Raw genomic sequence first — 8449 nt, 5'->3', positions numbered from 1 at the left:
CAGACCCCTCACAGTACCTCCATATAGTGTCCAGACCCCTCACAGTACCTCCATATAGGGTCCAGATCCTCACAATACCTCCATATAGTGTCCAGACCTCTCACAGTACCTCCACATAATATCCAGACCCTCACTGTACCTCCATATAGTGTCCAGACCCTCACTGTACCTCCATATAGTGTCCAGACCCCTCACAGTACCTCCATATAGGGTCCAGATCCTCACTGTACCTCAATATAGTGTCCAGATCCTCACAGTACCTCCATATAGTGTCCAGACCCCTCACAGTACCTCCATATAGTGTCCAGACCCCTCACAGTACCTCCATATAGTGTCCAGACCTCTCACAGTACCTCCACATAATATCCAGACCCTCACTGTACCTCCATATAGTGTCCAGACCCTCACTGTACCTCCATATAGTGTCCAGACCCCTCACAATACCTCCATATAGTGTCCAGACCCTCACAGTACCTCCATATAGTGTCCAGACCCCTCACAATACCTCCATATAGTGTCCAGACCCTCACAGTACCTCCATATAGTGTCCAGACCCCTCACAGTACCTCCATATAGTGTCCAGACCCCTCACAGTACCTCCATATAGTGTCCAGACCCCTCACAGTACCTCCATATGGTGTCCAGATCCCTCACTGTACCTCTATATATTGTACAGACCCTCACAGTACCTCCATATAGGGTCCAGAAGAGAGCTTATTGAAGTTTCATTGAGATGAAAAACTTTATTAATAAATTTCTCATCTGTACGAAAATTCAGAAAATATGCCACACTTTTCCGTCACATATTTCCACCCTATGAGAACGATGACAATTTTCTAAACATTCCAAGTCAATTTCGAATGACTGAATAAAGTCACGGAAAATTAATTTCAATTTACCTTTGCCCTGCCTCCAATTTTCCGAGAAGTGAATCATGGTTCACAGCACGATTGGCAATATTCCTCAGGACTACCAGATTGGACCTGGAAGCCGGTGTTCAGTCGCTGAGGAAAAGTTTCACATCAAAGCGACTTGATACTCGTTCAGCCCGAGGGAAGGTGTTCACGGCACTGTGGACAGCCGCGTGATCTCCTGTGGTGTTCTTCGTCTTAAGAAGCATTGGGGGGGTGAACATTCACCTCAGGAGATGAACGTCAATTCGATTTTCATGTGAACGTTGTCCTCGGTGATTGAACGCCAACTGACAGCCTTTGCACAAACAGAACGCCATGAGCGTTCAATGACACAGGATCCCTAACCCAGCAACTTCTTGACTCCCTAAACAATATTGCTTGAAGGAGACTTGTAAACAAACAAGAAATTACTGAAAAAAAAGTATTTCTGGACCCACGAAATATACAAAAAATAGAAATATAAAAGAAAATCCCCTTTACCAACGATTAAGTGTTTCCAAGTGTAATGTCACTTACTTGATAACGTAAGCCAAGTGTTACTCTGCAAACACAGGAGTGATAAGTGAGTAGTGAAGTACTCTGAAGGATACTTACTCACAGTACACAGTACACAGTAGTAAAATACTCTGGTCCCCAGTTTCCTGGCGTGCTCTGGTACAAAACAATTTCACCTGGTCACCATGGGAGTCATATTTCATAATTCTCGCATCTGACTCTTGATTTATTACCAATATTTTGTTAACTGTTGTTAAGTGTTCATTAACCTCTTGTGTTCTGGGCTTTGCTGGTCGGACTTTAAGCCCTCGCCAGAGTCAGTGAAGGGAGGAAAAGGTAGTCCGAATGTCTGGCTTCTGGCTTCGTGTACATTCTGGTAGCACTTTGATCGTACGTGGGTACTGAAAGACCCGTCCTGGGGGAGGGTCAGTACCTGCTGAAGACAGCAAGTGTAAGTTCTGGCACTTTCTTTGCAGCTTTCTAACATAATTAGCGGAGAAAGGGGGCATTGTTTTGGCGTTAAGTGTTGTGAGGGAGGACGTGTTGTGAGGGAGGGAGGACGTGTTGTGAGGGAGGGAGGACGTGTTGTGAGGGATGGAGGACGTGTTGTGAGGGAGGGAGGACGTGTTGTGAGGGATGGAGGACGTGTTGTGAGGGAGGGAGGACGTGTTGTGAGGGAGTGGGGAAGTGTTGTGAGGGAGGGAGGACGTGTTGTGAGGGATGGAGGACGTGTTGTGAGGGAGGGAGGAAGTGTTGTGAGGGAGGGAGGACGTGTTGTGAGGGATGGAGGACGTGTTGTGAGGGAGGGAGGACGTGTTGTGAGGGAGGGAGGACGTGTTGTGAGGGAGGGAGGACGTGTTATGAGGGAGGGAGGAAGTGTTGTGAGGGAGGGAAGAAAGTGTTGTGAGGGAGAGGAAGGAAGAAGTGTTCTGTCCTAGACACCATGAACAACTTCCTGTGAACAACACCTCCACAGGAACAAGTCGGGTGTGTGTAGCCAAGTGTTCCACCACGAAGCGACGGGTCTACCCACAGACTGACTGACAGCAGCGAGGTGTAATATAGGCTGGGGGAGGCTGCCTGTATGTGGAACACGGGCACGACTCGCGGACGTGCTGCGGGCCGGGTCCGGGTTCCACGCTTTAAGTTAACACCTGTGGTAGCAGACACGCCTTCACCTCACTGCTGTGTGACAGTGTACATGTCTGAGGGTGTACATGTCTGAGGGTGTTGTGACGGTAAAGCGTTGGTGTTCGGCTGTTTCAAAAGCTAGGGGCAGGGCCTCGTCACATTAAAGAAAAAAAAAAGAGAAAAGCTGGAACTTTCGTCTGTGGTAATGTAATGGAAAGACACACAAAACACAAGTAAATTTAACAATTAAATTTTAATTACGTTAGAAAAGCAAGACATGAATAAAATTAAGCATAAAATATACAAGGCAAGTCAACAAACAAAATAATAAGAATAATCACTGACAAATGAAAAGTTACGTTAAGACAAGTGAGTAATAGCAAAATATATAATAATGATGCCGGAATATTGGCTTCGAGCTGCCATCTCCCTTAGTACACGAAAGCCAAGGCTTAGTCTACCAATGAGAGATGTCAACTGCAAGGAGCACTGGGATATTCTGCGAACTCTGGGCCACTGCAGCCCAGACATCAACTTGTGGCGGAGGGTGGAGGGCAGGTGCGACGGGACACCAGCCAATCAGCGACAGGCAGGCAATGGACAAGCAGTTTGCCGGTTTACGGTGGCGGTGGCGAGCAGGTGTGCCGGTGTGCTGGATACGTTTTGCTCTCTGGGCAAAACGTTTTGGAGATACTTGCTGGATATATCTTCTATATTATCTGTTGTTGTTACGTACTTTGAAGGGAAGAGCAGGCTTAATCTCTCTTGAAAGAGATTATCGTCACAGTGTACATGTCTGGGAGTGTACATGTCTGGGAGTGTACATGTCTGAGAGTGTACATGTCTGAGAGTGTACATGTCTGGGGGTGTACATGTCTGAGAGTGTACATGTCTGGGAGTGTACATGTCTGGGAGTGTACATGTCTGGGAGTGTACATGTCTGAGAGTGTACATGTCTGGGAGTGTACATGTCTGAGAGTGTACATGTCTGAGAGTGTACATGTCTGGGGGTGTACATGTCTGAGAGTGTACATGTCTGGGAGTGTACATGTCTGGGAGTGTACATGTCTGGGAGTGTACATGTCTGAGAGTGTACATGTCTGGGAGTGTACATGTCTGGGAGTGTACATGTCTGGGAGTGTACATGTCTGGGAGTGTACATGCCTGAGAGTGTACATGTCTGGGAGTGTACATGTCTGAGAGTGTACATGTCTGGGAGTGTACATGTCTGGGAGTGTACATGTCTGAGAGTGTACATGTCTGGGAGTGTACATGTCTGAGAGTGTACATGTCTGGGAGTGTACATGTCTGGGGGTGTACATGTCTGAGAGTGTACATGTCTGGGAGTGTACATGTCTGAGAGTGTACATGTCTGAGGCTGTACATGTCTGAGAGTATACATGTCTGGGAGTGTACATGTCTGGGGGTGTACATGTCTGGGGGTGTACATGTCTGAGAGTGTACATGTCTGGGGGTGTACATTTCTGGGAGTGTACATGTCTGGGGGTGTACATGTCTGGGAGTGTACATGTCTGGGAGTGTACATGTCTGGGGGTGTAAATGTCTGGGGGTGTACATGTCTGGGGGTGTACATGTCTCGGGGTGTACATGTCTGGGGGTGCACATGTCTAAGAGTGTACATGTCTGGGGGTGTACATGTCTGGGGGTGTACATGTCTGGGGGTGTACATGTCTGGGGGTGTACATGTCTGGGGGTGTACATGTCTGAGAGTGTACATGTCTGGGGGTGTACATGTCTCTGTACCCGTCACACTCCAAGCCTACCTCCCAATCCTTCTCCAGTAATCCTACCACCCAATCCTTCTCCATTAATCCTACCTCTCAATACACTCCTCCAGTTATCCTACCTCCCAATCCTTCTCCATTAATCCTACTACCAATCCTTCTCCAGTAATCCTACCTCCCAATCCTTCTGCATTAATCCTACTACCCAATCCTTCTCCAGTAATCCTACCTCCCAATCCTTCTCCAGTAATCCTACCGCTCACTCTTTGTAAAGTAATCCTACCACCCAATCCTTGTCCATTAATCCTATCTCTCAATCCTTCTAAAGTAATCCTACTACCCAATCCTTCTCCAGTAATCCTACCTCCCAATCCTACCTCCCAATCCTACCTCCCAATCCTACCTCCCAATCCTACCTCCCAATCCTTCTCCAGTAATCCTACCTCTCAATCCTTCTCCATTAATCCTACCTCTCAATCCTTGTAAAGTAATCCTACTACCCAATCCTTCTCCAGTAATCCTACCTCCCAATACTCCTCCAGTAATCCTACCTCCCAATACTTCTCCAGTAAGCCTACCTCCCAATACTCCTCCAGTAATCCTACCTCACAATACTCCTCCAGTAATCCTACCTCCCAATACTCCTCCAGTAATCCTACCTCCCAATACTCCTCCAGTAATCCTACCTCCCAATACTCCTCCAGTAATCCTACCTCCCAATACTCCTCCAGTAATCCTACCTCCCAATACTCCTCCAGTAATCCTACCTCCCAATACTTCTCCAGTAAGCCTACCTCCCAATACTCCTCCAGTAATCCTACCTCACAATACTCCTCCAGTAATCCTACCTCCTAATACTCCTCCAGTAATCCTACCTCCCAATACTCCTCCAGTAATCCTACCTCCCAATACTCCTCCAGTAATCCTACCTCCAAATAAATCTTCACAGTCAATAATATAGGTGAGAAAGATGCCTGAGACCTCCGCCTTAACTCTCCTTAACAACAAAACCTCTGAAGATTTTTCGTATGAAAAATTCCGACCATTTTCAGGGCAAAATTGAACGAAAACAACAACACGTTTCTTTTTGGAGGAAAGTTATGCAGCTTAATATTATGAAATTGAGGTTCTTCATGATGCATCAGTTAACAAAAAACTTGGGAAATAACTTTTTAAGAACACGAGAACATAACGATACAGGTGGCTGCAGAGGAACTCTGGGCCAATACGAAGCATGGCTCCTTTACACACAGAAATCACAATAGCGTCATGCATCAAATGAACAAATCCACAAGGGTCCGTGATGATGGTTCGAATCTACGTGTGAGAGGATCCCAGACGCTGCCTTAATCGACTCAGCTACGACATGAAAAGAATTGCAACCGGGAGTTCAACTTGACCTACCACGGATCCTGCAGCCTCTCCGAGACACAAACCAGGATTTTACACAATTCCCCCCCCATGCACTCGAGCTCTGTCAATAAGCTATTCTACCTCTCTCTCTCTCTCTCTCTCTCTCTCTCTCTCTCTCTCTCTCTCTCTCTCTCTCTCTCTCTCTCTCTCTCTCTCTCTCTCTCTCTCTCTCTCTCTCTCTGTCTCTCTCTCTCTCTCTCTGTCTCTCTCTGTCTCTCTGTCTCTCTCTCTCTCTCTCTCTCTCTCTCTCTCTCTCTCTCTCTCTCTCTCTCTCTCTCTCTCTCTCTCTCTCTCTCTCTCTCTCTCTCTCTCTCTCTCTCTATATATATATATACTTCTTCAATAAGCTTACAATGCATTACAATGTAAGCAATGTATCAACATTGTCTAGGTCGTACCAACAGAAAGCCAGAATTATTACAAGACACTAGAGAGCAGTGAGGTGATGCCTGCAACAGAATGACTGACTCTCACACACACACGTTGAACACCGTAAACATTGTTAAGTGTTGTCAGGCTGAAAGTAGACTTTGCACAGATGCAGAGCTTGATGCAAAGTGACTGTTGTTGTTGGCACAGAAAATAGTAACTAGATTGACGTGCTGTACAATCTCTCCTCCTCCGCTTCTCTCCCTTCGTCTCACAGCTGTTCTCTCCCACGCTCAGTATTTTCAGAGGTTTAACAAAGGACACAGATTAAGTTACATGAAGAAATCACAGGAGTGAAGATTATGGCTGATGTGTGCTGATGTTGAGAGATGTGTAAGGGTGTAGAGAGATGTGTAAGGGTGTAGAGAGATGTGTAAGGGTGTAGAGAGATGTGCAAGGGTGTCCTATCACTCTGCAGTTCATGTCATGGGTCCCAGGCTTATAACCCCAGGGTTCAGGGCCTTCAGGCTTGGAACCCCAGGATTCAGGGCCCTCAGGCGTGGACCCCAGGGGGTCAGGGAGGGCCCCAAACATGGACTCCAAGAGTCAGGGCCCCCTAGGCGTGGACCCCAGGGGTCAGGGAGGGCCCCAAACATGGACTCCAAGAGTCAGGGCCCCCAGGCGTGGACCCCAGGGGTCAGGGAGGGCCCCAAACATGGACTCCAAGAGTCAGGGCCCCCAGGCGTGGACCCCAGGGGTCAGGGAGGGCCCCAAACATGGACTCCAAGAGTCAGGGCCCCCTAGGCGTGGACCCCAGGGGTCAGGGAGGGCCCCAAACATGGACTCCAAGAGTCAGGGCCCCCAGGCGTGGACCCCAGGCGTCAGGGAGGGCCCCAAACATGGACTCCAAGAGTCAGGGCCACCTAGGCGTGGACTCAAGGTTCATAGAGGCATACACAAAATAATATTTTGAGTAGCTAGAGAGATGGAGTGATATACCACCGCTGCTGGCAACTCTTGAATTGCTCTGTTTACGTTCATTATGGCACTCTCGCCCGAGGGCCACTTTCCTTTTGAGTGCCACACCCCCTCCCTCGGTCCTCTCACATGTGTCGCGTCGTATCATGAAGGCTATTGAACCACGGAGATGCCAAGGGGCTCTTGTATATATCTTTACACCGTCTCAGAAGCCTTCTCATTACATGTTAATTAAGCGCGCGCACACGCACGCACGCACACACACGCGCATACATACACACACACACACACACACACACACACACACACACACACACACACACACACACACACACACACACACACACACACACATACACACACACACACACACACACACACACACACACACACACACACACACACACACACACACACACACACACACACACACACACACACATGAGTCACACGTTAGAAGAAACTTTTTCAGTGTCATTGTAGTTAACAGATGGAATGCATTAGGAAGTGATGTGGTGGAGGCTGACTCCATACACAGTTTCAAGTGTAGATATGATAGAGCCCAGTAGGCTCACGAATCTGTACACCAGTTGATTGCCGGTTGAGAGGCGGGACCAAAGAGCCAGAGCTCAACCCCTGCAAGCACAATTAGGTGAGTACACACATGCCGCGCCATCATGGAGTCCCCACCTGAAGAAACACATAAGGAAACTGGAAAAGGTTCAGAAGTTTGCGACAAGGCTCGTCCCACAGTTACAAGGGATGGGATATGAATAGCGCCTGAAGGAACTGAACTTTACGACACTAGAAAAAAGTAGGGAGAGCAGGGATATGATAGGAACGTATAAAATACTCAGGGGAATTGACAAAGTGGAAATAGACGAAATGTTCAAGCGTAATAGTAACAGAACGAGGGGACATGGGTGGAAGCTGGAAACTCAGATGAGTCACAGAGATGTTAGGAAGTTTTCTTTTAGCGTGAGAGTAGTGGAATAATGGAATGCACTTGGGAAACAGGTTGTGGAAGCAAACTCTATTTATAATTTTAAAACTAGATATGACAGGGAAATAGGACCGGAGTTATTGCTGTAAACAACCGATGGCTAGAAAGGCGGGATCCAAAAGTCAATGCCCGATCCTGCAGGCAAAAATAGGTGAGTACACACACACACACACACACACACCCGCACACACACACACACACACACACACACACACACACACACACCCGCACACACACACACACACACACACACACACACACACACACACACACACACACACACACACACACACACACACACACACACACACACACACACACATACACACACACACACACATATAACCCAGATAAGTGTGGGAAGTCTGGCAATTTTCCAGTATGATGGCAAATCCTTCATC

The 8449-nt window shown here is 47.7% G+C and overlaps 1 protein-coding gene across 3 annotated transcripts in view; it reads right to left on the bottom strand.

Annotated features, from left to right (window-relative positions):
- LOC123771208 (adipokinetic hormone/corazonin-related peptide receptor variant I) overlaps positions 1-8449 on the bottom strand; it is a 170087-nt gene that overhangs the window by 97351 nt on the left and 64287 nt on the right. Inside the window, exon 1 of one of the 3 annotated variants that reach the window (XM_069324359.1) lies at positions 1509-1928. The exons of the other annotated variants lie outside the window; for them this stretch is intronic. The gene's annotated coding sequence lies outside the window, so the exon portion shown is untranslated. Of the gene's footprint in view, positions 1-1508; positions 1929-8449 lie in introns of those variants that run through there. 3 annotated transcript variants of the gene reach the window in all.

The sequence above is a fragment of the Procambarus clarkii genome, chromosome 14, assembly GCF_040958095.1.
Source record: "Procambarus clarkii isolate CNS0578487 chromosome 14, FALCON_Pclarkii_2.0, whole genome shotgun sequence".
Lineage (NCBI taxonomy): Eukaryota > Metazoa > Arthropoda > Malacostraca > Decapoda > Cambaridae > Procambarus > Procambarus clarkii.
Note: the sequence above shows the minus strand (reverse complement) of the source record. Positions and strands in the feature narration are given on the sequence as shown.